Source organism: Silurus meridionalis, chromosome 4 (assembly GCF_014805685.1).
Source record: "Silurus meridionalis isolate SWU-2019-XX chromosome 4, ASM1480568v1, whole genome shotgun sequence".
Taxonomy (NCBI): Eukaryota; Metazoa; Chordata; class Actinopteri; order Siluriformes; family Siluridae; genus Silurus; species Silurus meridionalis.
The window spans coordinates 20517251-20536459 of record NC_060887.1 but is presented as its reverse complement, the minus strand read 5'-3'; the positions used below and the strand labels follow the sequence as shown (position 1 = coordinate 20536459).

The window sequence follows — 19209 nt, the reverse complement described above, 5'->3', positions numbered from 1 at the left end:
AAAATTGAAAAAAAACAAAAGTATTGATAGTATTGTAAATAATTTTGAGCACAACTATATATATATATTATATAACTATTATTTACCAAATGTATATATATATATATATATATATATATATATATATATATATATATATATATATATATATATATATATATATATATATATATATATATATATATATATATATATATATATATATAAATAAATAAATTAACTTCACCAAACATTTGTTTAAGTGATGCATGCTCTATGTTGAGTTTGGTTTCACTAATAATAAATTTAAATTTGTTTAAAGCATCCATATTTGTCCATGCCCATGTTGATTACAGTATTAAAAACATTAAAAGTGTTAATTTAAGGTACATTTAGAACAGATAAAAATGTGTGATAATTGTTAGTTAACTCATGACAATTATGCAACTAATTGCGATTAAATAGTTTAATCGATTGACATATATTTAATAATAAACACATTTCTTTCCAAAATTATCCCCCAAAGATTAAATTAAAATAATAACTTGCTATTTTGTATATGCACAGGTTACAAGAAAAAATAAGAAACACATTTCTTTTTTTGTTATTTAATATACTTCCAGTATACATACAAAATAAACACATCAAATGTACAGTGCCTTGCGAAAGTATTCGGCCCCCTTGAACTTTGCGAACTTTTGCCACATTTCAGGCTTCAAACATAAAGATATAAAACTGTAATTTTTTGTGAAGAATCAACAACAAGTGGGACACAATCATAAAGTGGAACGAAATTTATTGGATATTTCAAACTTTTTAACAAATAAAAAACTGAAAAATTGGGCGTGCAAAATTATTCAGCCCCCTTAAGTTAATACTTTGTAGCGCCACCTTTTGCTGCGATTACAGCTGTAAGTCGCTTGGGGTATGTCTCTATCAGTTTTGCACATCGAGAGACTGAAATTTTTGCCCATTCCTCCTTGCAAAACAGCTCGAGCTCAGTGAGGTTGGATGGAGAGCATTTGTGAACAGCAGTTTTAAGTTCTTTCCACAGATTCTCGAATGGATTCAGGTCTGGACTTTGACTTGGCCATTCTAACACCTGGATATGTTTATTTGTAAACCATTCCATTGTAGATTTTGCTTTATGTTTTGGATCATTGTCTTGTTGGAAGACAAATCTCCGTCCCAGTCTCAGGTCTCTTGCAGACTCCATCAGGTTTTCTTCCAGAATGGTCCTGTATTTGGCTCCATCCATCTTCCCATCAATTTTAACCATCTTCCCTGTCCCTGCTGAAGAAAAGCAGGCCCAAACCATGATGCTGCCACCACCATGTTTGACAGTGGGGATGGTGTGTTCAGGGTGATGAGCTGTGTTGCTTTTACGCCAAACATAACGTTTTGCATTGTTGCCAAAAAGTTCGATTTTGGTTTCATCTGACCAGAGCACCTTCTTCCACATGTTTGGTGTGTCTCCCAGGTGGCTTGTGGCAAACTTTAAACGACACTTTTTATGGATATCTTTAAGAAATGGCTTTCTTCTTGCCACTCTTCCATAAAGGCCAGATTTGTGCAGTATACGACTGATTGTTGTCCTATGGACAGAGTCTCCCACCTCAGCTGTAGATCTCTGCAGTTCATCCAGAGTGATCATGGGCCTCTTGGCTGCATCTCTGATCAGTCTTCTCCTTGTATGAGCTGAAAGTTTAGAGGGACGGCCAGGTCTTGGTAGATTTGCAGTGGTCTGATACTCCTTCCATTTCAATATTATCGCTTGCACAGTGCTCCTTGGGATGTTTAAAGCTTGGGAAATCTTTTGTATCCAACCGCTTTAAACTTCTCCACAACAGTATCTCGGACCTGTCTGGTGTGTTCCTTGTTCTTCATGATGCTCTCTGCGCTTTAAACGGACCTCTGAGACTATCACAGTGCAGGTGCATTTATACGGAGACTTGATTACACACAGGTGGATTCTATTTATCATCATTAGTCATTTAGGTCAACATTGGATCATTCAGAGATCCTCACTGAACTTCTGGAGAGAGTTTGCTGCACTGAAAGTAAAGGGGCTGAATAATTTTGCACGCCCAATTTTTCAGTTTTTTATTTGTTAAAAAAGTTTGAAATATCCAATAAATTTCGTTCCACTTCATGATTGTGTCCCACTTGTTGTTGATTCTTCACAAAAAATTACAGTTTTATATCTTCATGTTTGAAGCCTGAAATGTGGCAAAAGGTCGCAAAGTTCAAGGGGGCCGAATACTTTTGCAAGGCACTGTATACATATAATGTCTCTTTTAGTTTGGCATTTCATCTCACTGTCATCACTTTATTGCCCTTTAGTGAACTTTATTAGAAAAATGGTTAATATTACTTGGATATGAATTCAAATTATCCTTTGCTATATTACTAAAACATATTTAATGTAATAAATATATGCAAGTGATTATTAATTCTTATTTTACTACATTTTAATATTTTTATGCAGCATAGTGGTTCAGTTTTGGCAAGTCTTCTTCTACTCCCTAAGGTTATGAGAGTCTGTGCTAGTGATTGACTCACAATCTTACAATCCTCTTTACATTTTCATCGATTGAATGGGCTTGCTATGCTATGTGAGATATTCTTAAGTTATTCTGGCTGTATTTGCAGCCCCATTTATCCACACTTCCATACTAAGCAAAAGCCTTTAATTAAGTATGAGTCTTTATTTGTCACATGCATTATTCATCTTAGCGTATACCAACTTGTTAGGAACACAGCACCCCTGGAGCGGAGAGGGTTAACCCCAACCAAGCCTTTACCAGTAAGATACCACATCCCAATTTGGGTATAATGCTCTTGTGTTTACAGGTGGACCATTTATTTAACTATATATGACAATCTGCAATACATTATTGGCAAACAATTTAGTTTTTTCAGATTAGAGTATACTATATTGTACCAAAAGAGATCTGATAAGTCTAAATGCTTTTGCACATGCAGAACAGTGGTGTAAAAATGGAAATGATGGTGATACAGCTGTTGTTCCTGCTGCTTTCAGATCATCTATACTGTATATTATACATACAAGGATGTTTGTCTATTTCCTTACCTTTTTGTGTGCTGTATAACAACAACAATACTATTAATGATAATTATAATGATGAATCAAGTAAACAGATAAAATTGACAGCACCTTGTATATGATGCCTTTTTAAGGGATCAAAAATAATTGGACAACTGGCTGCTTGGCTATTCCATGGAGAGGTGTGTGTCTATAGTTGATATCAGGTGTGGAATTTGCATTTGGATTCTGTTGCTGAAAACTCTCAAAATTAAGTCTAAAGAAGAAAAGTTGTAGTCACTAGAAGAACAGCAAACCAGCGTTAGGCTGAAGCATCAACTATTTGATACATTTTTATAAAAAAAAAAAAAAGACATACTGATGAATTCCAGAAACTCAAATAAGACCAATATTTGGAATGCAGAGCATGAAGCAGGAATACATTAAATCCATTAATCCATAATTTAATCATATTCATGGGGATTTATACTTTCATTAAATCTTTACACGGTTACTTTTTCCAGCTTTTTTTCTCTATTAACTGCTGCTGATGCTGATAATGGTGGCATTTGACAGTGTTTAGAATATGCCATGCTCTCATTATTGTGAAAATCATTTAGCTGTCACCTCATGTAAATATAAATGTTCAAATTGAGTGTCATGACAAAGTTTTAAAGGCTGGAAAATGATTTATTTTAAATACTGTTCCCACAATACACTGATGTACCCTTTTGTGTACATTTTTGACAAAATGGTAACATATAGTCATTTTCCATACTCTGTGTGTTGTGGAAATACCAAAATAACATGCACATTTGGGCTTCTTTGGTCCTTTTTTATGGGAACTGGGGTGAGAAAGCTGTGCCTCAGTAGCACAGTCCCTGTATCACATCCCTGAGCTTTCACAATCTACAGGGGGTCAGGAATTAGAACTTCCACTGCTTTGCATCTGACAAGGAATCAGGTCAGTGGCTTATAGTATGGTTCTACACTCAGTCCTGCACCCAGATCTCCAAACGTGGCTAGAACTAATGCAGTATTTCCACAGGGTCTCAGTGAGTGCTTAAGAATGATCCCAATGAGGAAACATTCCAATGTGAGCCCACTGAACCCATGCAGGATGGTAGCAACCCAACAAGGGGCCTAAGCAGGAGGGGTCCTTTACACCTCACTGGGCCGAGCAATGAAGTCCCATCAGGAAGCACCCAGGTAATAAACTAGCCTCGCAGGGGATTCGAAATATATTCCTGGAGGAATAGGGATCATATAGAATAGTGTGTAAAACTGCACCATCAACCATCTCCTAGGGTTCCTAAAATAGTTTATTAATGAGATCCTGAGGGAGGCTGCTTTGTATAAAATGCCGCAATTAGAGAATCTGGTTGTATCCCTGTTTTTATATAGAGCAACGTGACATTTTCATCCATCCCAAACATTTTTTTGTGCGTAAAAAAAAAATCGAATTAATGGTCACATTAATTGGCTGCTTACAAACCCGTAAACTACAGGCATCATTTGCATTTTGTCATCTACTCCATAGTTTTTTTTCAGAAGCATCTCCTTTTACAGATTGTGTTACCCTGACAAGTACGAAAGCAGTTGGAAAACTTGACGCACACGCTGTGGATCGATGTCTACTGAAAACACACCTGAGTGCTGGATGAGTTGAGAAGCTAACGAATCTAAATTCCCTGAACAAGAGGTTTCAAAAGATTCGAATCCGCAAAGTGAATCGGAATTGACACTTTTAAGACGTCGAATAATATGCGCATGCGCAGTATGCATTGCCTAAGACAAATTTGATGGTTGGTACAAACTTTTGACAAATGCGGTCACGGCATTTCAGATCATCCTCTAAAATGTTGTTGCAGCACTAAAGTCTGTTTAAGGTAAGTTTTTTTTTAAACTCAATCTGTCAGGTAATAAAGGGTGTGTATGATATTTAAAACCTAGTCTTTGTGCATACACTTAATGTCCTTTTATTAGGAACACCCGCTAATTTATAGTTTTCTAATCAACCAATCATGAGGCAGCACCGCAGCGTATGAAATCATGCAAACATGCAAACAAAAGCGTCAGTTAATGTTCACATTATACACATCAGAATAAAGAAAATGTGCGATCTCAGTGTCTTTTATTGTGGCACGGTCTCAGAGGACTGGAAAAGGGGTGAGTCTTTGCCCATGATAGCCTCATATATTTGTTTTCTTATTCTGACAGGAGTAAAGCATATGTTATGCATGCCAAGATGCTTTTCCTCTCACTATAGATGTAAAGAGCAGTTATTTAAGTTACTGTATCTTCAATGGCAGTTCAAATCAATCTGCCTATTTCCTTCTTGTTTTATTTCTTGAGTGTTGTGTGTAAAATTCTCAGGACATCTGCAGATTGGGAATAGTCCAATTCCATACATTTTTATTTGTATGGTGCATTTTAACAATGGACATTCTCTCAAAGCAGCTTTACACAGATAATGTGGTAATTAAGAATTATTAAGATTGTTTTTTATAAGTGTAAGTTTTCTACAATGAGCAAACCGGTGGCGACTAAGGCAAAGAAAAACTCCCTGAGAAGGCATAAGGAAGAAACCTTGAGAGGAACAAAACACAATCTGGGTAGCACCGAATGTCAATTTATTACAGCTGAATGATGTTGAGATGTGCAGTGATGGTGATCAAATGCAAACTGTAATCCTGAGTCAATGTAGCAAACTGTTGACATTAAGTACAGTCCAAAATCATCCTCAAAGCTCCTTTGTTTCTCCGTAATTTCATGGCTCCCCAGGCTAATAGCAGCCTATATGGTACCGACATCCACTCCACAGTCATTCATGGTAATTACACTTATGTTCTGTTTTTTCTTTGGACCTGCATCTGCATGAGTTTATGCATTGTGTTCCTGCCCCATGATTGATTATGTGTACATATGAGTACATTTAAATGTGCAGAACAGGTGCACTTCTGTTGAAAACCTGCAGTTTAGATGTTTGTTATAACACATAGAGTACAGTATATGGACACCGGATTATCACACACATTATACCATTTTTTAAAAACATTTACTTCCTAAGGTTTTTTTACCATCTTTGCTGTTCCTCCACTTTTTGCATTGGATATTCACTAGATTTCCTAGCATGGCTGTAGGGCTTTGATGTTCTGCTAGGAGTCCAGGGGTGCAGTCAGTGTTTCAGTCCATCCGGAAGGCGTTTAGTGGGGTTGAGGTCAGGGTTCTGTGCAGTCTATGACACTTTAAAAAAAATCCAACCTTGCAACACCATGTCTATATGGGCCGCATGTTGTGCACAGAGTCATTGTTATGCTGGAAGAGAATTTTCTTTGGCCTGTAGTTCCACTGAAGGGAAATTGTAATGCTGCCGAAGTCGAACACACCCTGTGCAAATTTGTACCTATTAGCTTGTTTTGGGAAACCAAGAGGAGAGAATCTGGATGATACCCAAGTAGACACAGGGTGAAATAGATAGATAGATAGATAGATAGATAGATAGATAGATAGATAGATAGATAGATAGATAGATAGATAGATAGATAGATAGATAGATAGATAGATAGATAGATAGATAGAAATGAATAGTAAGTGACCTATTGAAAATTCTGCATGAATTGGGCAATGCATTTGCACAGCAGGTAGTGGTGTTGTTTCACAGATTCTTTGCCCATTGTTCTGTCTTTCACTCAGCATACTAGTAAGTGTACAAGCTACTCTTAATTGCTCCTAATTTTGTGTGCATGCACATGAATGAATAGATTCATAATTTACAGATTACTGCATTGGGTATGAGTGTATCCTGAATATTCCTGTATATATATATATATATATATATATATATATATATATATATATATATATATATATATATATATATATATATTTATAGAGCAAATTACAAAGTGGCAAAGATAGCCACCTGGTGGTTCCAAACAGTTAGGTGTTTTTTCTTTTTCTTTTTTTTTTTTTTTTTCACTGTATCGTGTATCAGTGTGTATTTACAACAATGTGATAAAAAAAAAATAGATTTCTTTAGATATATTATTAGCATTCAAGCACTGCAGCAGGGAAGAGTGATGAAAATGTAGGTAATGTCAGAATTGTTCGCAAAATAACTGAAGTTAAACAATTGTGGTAAAAGTCTCCACCTAGTGTTTCAACTTGGTAATATTCTTTTCTCTAATGTGTATATATAACATTTTTTTAATTAATTAATTAATTATTTATTTATTTATTTATTTATTTATTTATTTATTTATTTATTTTTAGGTACTGGGAGAATGGCACCTGAAAGACATCACAGTAAACTCTATGCTTATCTTGCTCTGGAGGTAAGACATGGCAGCATAACAGCACAGTGGGCAGTTTGCCTTAACGAAATGACTGTAATTAGTTTCACAAACTTGGCAAGGACAGCAGGCTCTGCTTCATTTCATCACAAAATTATCTGGTTATTAATTTTTCAGAAGACCACTCCAAAAAAAAAAAAATAGACACATTTTCTGAATAGATAAGACCTGGGACTGTGTATAGGTATCAGAGTGGATTGAGAGAGATTTGGCAGATTGTTATCATAGCTGTGAATTCCAGATTCCAGAAGGCTGTGCAATCAGCATGTCATTATCACTGTGGCTTATCACTCTGGAAGAAGTGTAATGTGATCCTTTCTCCACTCCACCCATATGCAGTTTCTTATTAGGAACTTAAACAACCTGGAATGTAACTTTTACCAAATATTAAGATCCATGATTTTCAGATTTTCGCTTCTCATGTGACATATCATGTGTAGCATCATCAAGCTGTTTTTGTGCTTTTAGTTCCTTCATCATCTTTTCTCTCTCTCTCTCTCTCTCTCTCTCTCTCTCTCTCAAAATAAATCCAACAGCATGTCATGTTACAGAGGCCTCTCTTCCTAAAAATGTCAAAAACCATGACACTTGACACGTATTTGATAAACGCTGAAAAAATGCATCTTTAGGTCTAATCAGGAATATACAGAGATGAAGAGAAAAAGTTTTAATGACATCTTTATCTAAAAGCAATTTGTAATTATTATAAATATGATGCAAGTTCCCTTGATTTGTAAATGTATCTAAATGATCATGTAAAAAAAATGGTGTGAGGAGCATTAATAACAAAAATGCAAGCTTTTCTGTACATAATGTGTACTGACTGATACTTTGTACTTATCACAGAGCCAATGTTAGACAAACTTACTGAGAAACACAGATTATGTAATAAACTTCTATCACCAGCCTCAGAATTAGAAGAAGTAGTATGACCAAAGAATATACTACAAGAGATCAGAGCACTTTCCCCAATAACAAGAGCTTTTGTTTATGCTAGGTAGCTAGTGTAAAGCATGTTAGCCTGCTCTACTGGATTTGTACTGTGCTCTGATCCTGAAGAACAAGCGGGGATCAGGTATATGATGTACAAACAGATGGCTGACAGATCAGTTGACTGCCAACAGAGTGAGCTGACTGGCCAAAATTAGCTTGCTAGCTGCAAAGAAACGTTTGTTGATGGAGAGAGGTTTTGCTTGTTTGTCTAGTACTCAGGGACAGCTGTGACTTTTATGTTGGTACAGTATAGACATTTTCATAACATTTCTGTTATTCTAAGGGGATAAAAATGACAGACGCAGGTAATTCAATCTTGCTATCATCATTTTAAGTATGCTGTTGTATAATTTTCCATTATGTTTTTAATTACTTTAAAACGTTTATTCTTGAGGTTTTAACAGTGCAGACAGAATGAGAAAAATAAAATAAAATAAAAAGCAAAAAAGTGTTCTTTTGTACAAATAGCAATACAACAAAGCGTCCAGGCTGTTCAATCCTTCTTTATTTACAATCTCACAGAGACACTACTGCAGTTTACTAAAGAATGTGAAATTAAGACTAAAGAAAGTTGTTTTCTTTATGTCCCTAATAAAATGTAGTGCATAGTTGTGTATTTATTTCTGTAATACTGCTTTGTGGCAATGCCCTTCATTAGAACTGCTACCCAAATAATTTTATTTTTGGATTTATTTGGCATTGGTATGATTTTAATTTTAATTTTTTCATCTGCTATAGAATCATCTCCAAACGATGTCATGAAGGGCTGCGAAAGATGAGATAATTTCAGCATTTAGTTTATAAAAAAGGTTATGATTTTCCCTGGTGTATTTTCTTTTATTTTGTTACAGAACCCATATAAGGAGAAATTTGGCATCATTTTCAGATTAAAAATATCTTTCCCAAGCACTTTACTCTCAAATACATATGGCTATAACTTATAAAAACTTAAAAATGCCTTCCTGCATGATTCAGCACTATTATATTGCCTGTAGGGCCAGATGACACAAATGTTTCCATTACAATGTGCAGTGACATTTTATATATATAGTAGCAAGGAAGGCCACAATCCCCCCTGAGTCCCAATACAGAAACATTCATCCAAAGTTATGTTATTATATTTAGCCAAGTTATAAGCATATAAGCAGCCAAAGGCAGTGTTCTTTCACCATTATGCATCTCCATTGATTTTAGAGCTCTCCTGCTGCATACAACATATTTACTCCATCTGTCAAAGGCACCCGTGAGCCATGGCCATGTTTAGTGCGGTCATTCACTTTGCTTACATTCTTTCCAGAATACTCCACATAGGGCTGGATGACCCGCACAGGCCATTGATTCATTCTTTCATCATGCATCATTTTGATTTAAGCTGAGCGACACAGCATTCACATATAATCAGTATCAATGCAGGTAAATCGATAATCGCTAGAAAAGTATTTGTTAGATTTGTAGTCTAATTTATTTGCTTCCATTTACTAATACTCTTCATTGTGACCTCAGCATAAGGTACAGAAAAATAAAATAATATATAAAATTAATACATAAATAAATAAATACATACATACATAGATATGTGTGTGTATATATATATATATATATATATATATATATATATATATATATATATATATATATATATATACATACATAGATATGTGTATATATATATATATATATATATATATATATATATATATATATACATACATACATAGATATGTGTATATATATATATATATATATATATATATATATATATATATATATATATATATATATATATATATATATATATACTAAGGGTGTAACGGTACACAGTATTCACAGTTCGGTACGTACCACGGTTTTTAAGTCACAGTTCGGTTCAATTTCAGTACAGGTATGGGAAAGAAATGCAAAACATGAAATTGCTTGCCTTTTTTTTATTAACGCAGTTTGAACAGTTAACATTTTTAAAACTATTTAAAAAATTCCTGCTGGGTTTATAAATTATATAAAATAGTATTTTATAATATTTATACAATTTGAATAAATCAAATGAATGCAATACATATACATACAGGGAGTGCAGAATTATTAGGCAAATGAGTATTTTGACCACATCATCCTCGTTATGCATGTTGTCTTACTCCAAGCTGTATAGGCTGGAAAGCCTACTACCAATTAAGCATATTAGGTGATGTGCATCTCTGTAATGAGAAGGGGTGTGGTCTAATGACATCAACACCCTATATCAGGTGTGCATAATTATTAGGCAACTTCCTTTCCTTTGGCAAAATGGGTCAAAAGAAGGACTTGACAGGCTCAGAAAAGCCAAAAATAGTGAGATATATTGCAGAGGGATGCAGCAGTCTTAAAATAGCCAAGCTTCTGAAGCGTGATCATCGAACAATCAAGCGTTTCATTCAAAATAGTCGACAGGGTCGCAAGAAGCGTGTGGAAAACCAAGGCGCAAAATAACTGCCCGTGAACTGAGAAAAGTCAAGCGTGCAGCTGCCAAGATGCCACTTGCCACCAGTTTGGCCATATTTCAGAGCTGCAACATCACTGAGTGCCCAAAAGCACAAGGTGTGCAATACTCAGAGACATGGCCAAGGTAAGAAAGGCAGAAAGTCGACCACCACTGAACAAGACACACAAGCTGAAACGTCAAGACTGGGCCAAGAAATATCTCAAGACTGATTTTTCTAAGGTTTTATGGACTGATGAAATGAGAGTGAGTCTTGATGGGCCAGATGGATGGGCCCGTGGCTGGATTGGTAAAGGGCAGAGAGCTCCAGTCCGACTCAGACGCCAGCAAGGTGGAGGTGGAGTACTGGTTTGGGCTGGTATCATCAAAGATGAGCTTGTGGGGCCTTTTCGGGTTGAGGATGGAGTCAAGCTGAACTCCCAGTCCTACTGCCAGTTTCTGGAAGACACCTTCTTCAAGCAGTGGTACAGGAAGAAGTCTGCATCCTTCAAGAAAAACATGATTTTCATGCAGGACAATGCTCCATCACACACGCCCAAGTACTCCACAGCGTGGCTGGCAAGAAAGGGTATAAAAGAAGAAAATCTAATGATATGGCCTCCTTGTTCACCTGATCTGAACCCCATTGAGAACCTGTGGTCCATCATCAAATGTCGATTTACAAGGAGGAAAACAGTACACCTCTCTGAACAGTGTCTGGGAGGCTGTGGTTGCTGCTGCACGCAATGTTGATGGTGAACAGATCAAAACACTGACAGAATCCATGGATGGCAGGCTTTTGAGTGTCCTTGCAAAGAAAGGTGGCTATATTGGTCACTGATTTGTTTTTGTTTGGTTTTTGAATGTCAGAAATGTATATTTGTGAATGTTGAGATGTTATATTGGTTTCACTGGTAAAAATAAATAATTGAAATGGGTATGAATTTGTTTTTTGTTAAGTTGCCTAATAATTATGCACAGTAATAGTCACCTGCACACACAGATATCCCCCTAAAATAGCTAAAACTAAAAACTACTTCCAAAAATATTCAGCTTTGATATTAATGAGTTTTTTGTGTTCATTGAGAACATGGTTGTTGTTCAAATTAAATCCTCAAATAAAATTAATCCTCAAAAATACAACTTGCCTAATAATTCTGCACTCCCTGTATATACATACATATGATACATAATACAAAACAATACAATACATAATGCTAAATATTATATTGAATAAATTGAGTCATTAATTAAATAGGCACAAAATAAATTGATAATGAAATTAAATAAATGAAAAAAAATTCAATAGTTCAAATCAAATCTAATTTTATTTGTCACATACACATATATACAGAGTACGACATGCAGTGAAATGCTTTATACGACTGTCTGGCATGAGAGAATAGGATGGGGAGAAAGTGTGTGTGTGTTTTACATTTAATATGTAATTATCTAAAGACATGATCTACTTAACTATTCTACTTATTTCATCATATGCGGAAATGTCAGGATTTTCTCCTTTAAAGAGAAATTCTTGAAGCTGGAAGTGGCTGGCGGCTAACGCTAGCGCTCAAAGTGCGAAGTGGAAACTAAACAAACTTGCGCTTGGCCACTTTATACGTCTTTAAACCCAGATTTTTTTTTGGAAAACATTTTTTTAATTGCTTTTGCATAGAAGGGCCATATCGCTTCCTCACAATGAACAGATCAAACTGACCCTCTGAACCCCACACAAAGTCCAAGCCACCTAATAATAAAATTGCAATCAAAACAAATTGCCTGCAAAAAAGGTGATTACAATAAATAATACATAAATACAATAATAATATAAAATAAATAAATGAATACAAATACAGATACAATGTTTAAGCTATATGAAAAGCTTTGGACAAGTAATACCCCAAATTAAATTCTGCCATCTTGAAGTTTTTCTGTCGAGCTACAACAACTTTCCAGGGAACCCAGATTTTAATGTAAGATTTTTATGTTCTGCATGTAAAAACCATTGCAGGTATTGCGAACCAAAATCCCTGTACCGAAAGATTTCAGTAAATACGTGTACTGTTACATGTATAATATAGATATGTAAATATATGTTAAATACATATAACATAGTTGTGCACTTGGAAAGTCCATTAAGCAATCCTAACCATTTGTTTAACTCTAATCATGAGAGTGTTACGATTGATATAATGATGACCTTTTTAAATGCTTCTGATTCACAGTTTTTTTTTATGTAAAATAGAAAGAATTCTAAACACAGTGCTCTTGTTTGGTCTCTTACTTTCTAGGCAACATTGGTAATTAATACCTCAAATCTCAAGATACCACCATAATTACAAAGTGTAATGATGTTTACTGGTCAATACACACCTTTTTACATCTAGTAAAAGTGCTAGTCATTATTAATTTATAGTATTTGAGGAAAAAGCTTTTGCTAGTGGACAAAACACTCATCCTAGAGCTTGTAATTACAAGGCAGGGCTAGTTATTGGGAAGTGAAGAACCTTTCCTAGTGGACTGTTTGATGGCACTACTGTACCACCCAGAGGCCATAGATGTTTTTAGTTTAGACTTCTGAGTTTAGATTATTAGTTATCTGAGCTTATAAATGTACATAGGCTGGATATTGATGGAAAGACAGTTCAAGAAAAGAAAAGTTTTAATGGCAAAGTTGTAAAAAATTTTATAAAATGTTTCATTGCACTTTAGTTGGTGATTGTAATGATTGTGGAGGTAATCAGTCGCATCATTAAATTATTAATTACCTCAAATAATAAAATATGACAAAAAAGAATCAGTTATTGTAGTTATGTTGTGGTAGTGCTTTATTATTCAGTGTTTTAGAATAAATGGTTTGTCTTTTTTAAACAAATATATTTGTATCTTTCTTCATATTAAAGGTTGGACATAATCTAGCCTTATACCAATTTATGCACTTTGTCATTTTGGACAAAATCCAAATTCTCCTAATGAACAAATTCCATGACTTTTATGTTTGTGGAAGGGCACGTTTAAATAAGACAAATAGTTCATGCACACCGAGTCTATTAATTAGTTTCCATCTAAAAGTTAAGTACACAGCACACTCATGCATCTTCTGAACGGTTAGACTTGAACTCCTTCAGGCCTTTGTGGCCTGTAACAATGCTGATGTAATTATTTGTCCAGCGAGAACAAAGCTGTATGACTGTGCTAGATGTGCTTTTGTCGTTAGACCCTAATGAAATGCTTGGTCATCGCTTCCTTTCGGCTCGGTCTCATTAATCTAAGGAGTCACGATGTGCGCCGACCTGCTCGAATGAGACAGCTGTTTGCCAAGCCAGAGCAATCAGCACACCACTACCCTGTAAATATTTGCAATTAGCTGAGATGCTTGGGTCTGCTCTACCAGGACAAGATTATCTTTCAGGTTGCAAACTATAGGGGAAATATGCACAGGCGGGTCTGCTGATTCAGAATTATACCTCAGAAATCTCAGCTATCGGCTAAATAATAGTTTTATTTGTTATATGATTGTGGTGTATAGTCTTCAAAATTGCAGCTATTTATACTTCTGCTCAGTGCTTTCTGCACTGGTGACTCATCTGCTGCTGGTGTGAATGTGCCCACATACATTTAAAATGTACACTTAATCCTATATACTTTGTGCCCTTGCACTTGTTTTAGTGAATATTCTAATTGTAGAACTCGTGACTGGGAACTGGTGTATTCATCACGATTATCCAGTGCTTATCCTATAATTCATAATATGCTAATACTGAAAATCCATTGATGCGCATTTGGTAATTCATCTCTATCTGTACTGTAACATACTATAATCATCTATAATTCTGTAATCCGGGGTCACCCAGGGAGGATTGCTGCTCTGTGTTGTCACTGTCACTTCTGACTTGCTTAGTAGGGACCTTAATCTGGATTTTCTGCTGTTCAAATACAATTGAATTATGTTTAAACAGCTGTCAGGTCACTGATTTGAAAATTAAACAAAATGTAACCCATGCATGCTGTTCTCTTTTTATAATAAACAAAGTACATAAAGTTAGACATCACTTATATGTATTAAATATTGTCAAGAATCACAATACTTCACTTTTATTTCTATTATGGATTAATTTTTATTTCGTCTGGTAGTTTATCATCTAAGGGGCCACCAGGTGGCACTTTGATTGCATGTAAAATCTTTAGTTGTCCTTTTTACCCTGTGAGACTGGCAAGCATTGCATGTCTTGCAAGCACTATGGAGTGAAGGTCAGTTGGCAGTTGAAGGTGGATTGATATATACAGATATATCGTATTTCATATATATTGCATTTACTTTGACAATGATTATTATACAACACAAAATAGCGATTATTAAACTGTAAAGGTGCATGTAAACGTGATCGCCTCGAGACTCAAGGCTAGCGTTGTGGAATTTGAATGAAAGTGTTGCAAACACAACATGGTGGTATTTAAGTAAAAAATATACCAGTTCTAATATGATTTCTATACAAAGACTATTTATAAAACACTAAACCTAATGTAATTGCGTATACGTAATATTGAACGTGCACTTCTCTATGGATGCTTTTGGCCGCCTCAAATCTTTCTACCCACATTGTGGGTTTCTCAGTTTAATTCAGTTAAGAAAACTGAACCGCATGACCTCAAGCATGACTCGTGTCTACAGAAGAAACCAAATTAGAAACCTAAACAACCAAAGCTAAACAATGAAAAAGACCAGACCCGGGTACACACAGGGATGAAGAACAAGCTTGTCCAGTCCAGTTAAACAAATATTTCATATTATGTACTGAATAAAAATGGCCAGTTACTGAACAATGACTAAATTAATTAAATGAATGTGTGAGGCGAGCAAGTCATGGCTGCACTCCCTGTCTCATGCATGATGCGTGTTTATCAAGACCGATTTATAACAACATGTGGCTAATGAATCTCTATCAATAGAAGACAAGCAACATTACTGTGATAAACTATTTAAGTGGCTGTTAATGAAGCTAGGGTTCAGTGGCAGGTGTTTTCTTTGAACTTCAGTGAACACACTGCTAATGATTGTAAAATTGGATATGATTCCTTAAAAAAAATGTTAATTAATAAACCATTTTTGCTCTTGATAAAGGATTACAAATGAGCTAATAATTAATATTTAAAAAGCATAATTTTTCATTCAAGGACATCTGAGCATTCTTCAGAACTGAAATACCAAATAGAGACACTTGGCCATATAGGCTGCTATTTAAATATCTTATAGGATTTTATGACCAACACAAGAAAACTAATAAAAAGGTATAATGCACACATTTGGCCTGTATAGAAGAACGTTTCTAAGAAAGGTCCATCAGGAGTGTCATGAAAAATAGCGTCCTGCAAAACACTGAAGGGTTTGTGGTCAGATAAATAAATAAAATAAAGTTTAAAAAGTATATTAAAAGTATAAAATGTAACTACAAAGTATAAAGTGGAATGTTTATCTGTACAGACTGAGGAACCTGTTAAGTCTGAGAGGAGTCAATAGGTGAATATGGATGAAGTCGAGGAGAATCTGGGAAGAATCTGATGAAATCCGCTTTTATGCACATGTGCTTTTAAAGGTTATCCTAAGGGCACACAGCAAAACCTGAAAAACCTACCAACTTTTGGTGACATTTAGCAATTCTAATAAATAAAAGGTTAAATTGTGTGTGTGTGTGTGTGTGTGTGTGTGTGTGTGTGTGTGTGTGTGTGTGTGCTCAAATTAATGGCTTGCTTTTAATTAACAGACCTTCATTAGTGGCTGTAGACAGAATTAAAATTCACTGGTGGACGGCATTTAAAATTTTGCACATGTTCTTATGTTTTTCTAACATGTAAACATGGGCCCTGATTAAATCTCTAAAGATCACCTCAGTGATTTTAAATTTGAGGAAATTTAATAATTCATTGCTATAGGTATACAGCCCTTACTACCAAGCAAGCCAAACAACAAGATCAGTTTGGAATATGTTAAGCAACAGTAATGATGGATCTTCTTGGGGCAGGACATTAATAATCACACAATACATATAACAGGCAGTAAGATGCAAACAGTCATATTGAAGAGCATCCAACATAAGGTTCTACATCGTTGTCTTTAATTTAGCAGGTGTGTTTCTGTCAAAGCGTGCTATTAACCAGGATTGCTAAGTTTTAGCAACATGCTAAATATCAGACAATTATGATCTAGGGACATTGTCCATTAGAAGTCAGATGCTTTTAATAGATAGGGCAGCATGATTCCTGCACCAATTGACCTCTTTTTTGTGCTTGTTGCAGGACCCAAATGAATGGGCCTCTTTTATGGATTTGTTGCCATTACCATTTTTTTGCATGTTGCAATAATTACTATGGCGTTATTAAGCGCCTCATGATTGCACACCATTTAGAGAGTGAACAAATCAATGAAACATTGATCTTGCAACATTCTTAAAACAAATCTTAGGTCACTCAAAATAGGTATTGAGTATTTTAATGCAATCTAAAATGGATGAATTTCTAAATTGGGATTCTGAACGTTCAATCTAAGGAAATTGCAAAGCATTTCTAAGTTTGTTAAATGAATTGATAAAATAGATACTCACATTACCTACAGTATTTAATGTGAACATTTTATTTCTCCAGGTTTTTTTTTTATACATATGTCTATTGTGACCTTAAAAGGGGCAAATAGACTTTCACAGGTAGTCTGAAGAGGAGCCATTTTTATACCCGAGAACGTTCCCAGATAATGAGGCTTCTTTGTGAACTTATGTTCTTAGTTGTGACATACAGAACAACTAAGCCGTGGAAAGTGAAAAAGTAAGAAAAGAAAAGCTTAAAAAGACCAGCTAGACACTACATACACTACATAGGTTTTCTTTATTTCATGCCTAGAGAGCTTCAGTGATTCTGAATTAGCTTTAGTTTACATAATATGAATTGTGGGGTATATGCCACTCTGAAGCACGGTCATGCCACTGTGATATCAAGGGTGACACTTTTTTGTTACACTTCACTGCACATATCACTGCTGGCTCCTAACCCACAATCTGTTTGCTCAACTGATGAGGTAATGAGCTGTAGCTGACCTCCAAAGCAAATCATCTTTGTGGATGAAGGCTTGTGCTGTCACTTCATCATCACTAGAACTGTGCACATGTGGATTGTTTGAGGGCAAATGTCTGTTCTCATTAGTGACAGATAGGAGCTCCTTATAAACAGATGTGAAAAAAGGCAGAAATATCTGCTTCAACAGAGAAAAAGAGAATAATGATCTCAACATCAGGCAGCTTTTAAAAAATAATTGTAAAGTTTTTTGCAGGTTGGGATAAAATAAGTAATATTTTAAAACTGATGATATTCGCTTACATGATTATTTTTAAACAATAGTAATGTAAGTACATCTAAGCTTGGGACACAAAATCAAATAAATTAGTTCATTTGAATGGGAAAAATATCTGCATATGAATATAGCAATGTTTAGATAAAAAAAAAAAAAAAAACATTAACAAATAAATCTGTGTTTTTCACAGGAATCAGTTAAAATCCTGCAAGTCACTACCCCATGCTGTGAAAGCTGAGCTCGAGGCTGCAGCACTGATTATGGACACCTCTCTTCCTCTGCCTACCATCCACACTTCAGTGTTTCTCATCCAGTCACAAACATTTTCATTAAAGAAAAGTACACAGGATCCCTTGAAATCTCTTTAAAGACACAGCATACATTTCTTATGAAGTGTGGCTCACACGGATAGCCATGGTCACTTGAAGTGTGCCACTTTTAAGTTTCTCTCAGTTGTTCTTTCTTTAATAAGTACTCTTTATTTAGATATGGTAATGAAATGGCACATGCAAGTGTCTTTTTATGTCTCTACAGCCATGGCTTGGTAATTTAGTGCAGGAATATGGAGAATCTGCCGAACTAAAAAAAAAAAAGCACTATTTTGTAATAAGCTTACTGGACAGAATTTTGATTTGACTTGATTACCAATGTTGATCATTGTCATATAACTGTATTCTAACAGGTTTGGATAACAGGTTTCTCCTTTGATAACAAAAGGAGACAACAACACCACATATTCACTTAACTTTCTATGCATAATGTAGCTGACAAGTAAGTTAACATGAACCAAACCGCCAATTTCTCAGATAAGTGTTGCCTAACTAGCAAATGTTTTATGCTAGATCTTAACTTTCTTAGACCAAGTGGATAAAGCCACTGATTTTGCACAATGTACAATGAAATGTAAAAGATTTTTATTTTTATTCATTAAGTGAATTGGCTACTCTTAATTTTCCCTAGAGATGAGTGTGTGGATTCTCACAATGTGCCCAGTATTATTGGAGATCATCTCAAATCATGAAATAGCAGTATTTGATGCGATTGC

At 35.1% G+C, this 19209-nt stretch overlaps 1 long non-coding RNA gene across 1 annotated transcript; it reads left to right on the top strand.

Moving 5' to 3' along the window:
• Positions 1 to 4814: 4814 nt before the first annotated feature.
• On the top strand, positions 4815 to 18530 carry LOC124385278. The gene is made up of 3 exons (XR_006925718.1): positions 4815 to 4914; positions 7301 to 7362; positions 18355 to 18530. It is a non-coding gene; the product is annotated as an uncharacterized LOC124385278 (long non-coding RNA).
• Positions 18531 to 19209: the final 679 nt, after the last annotated feature.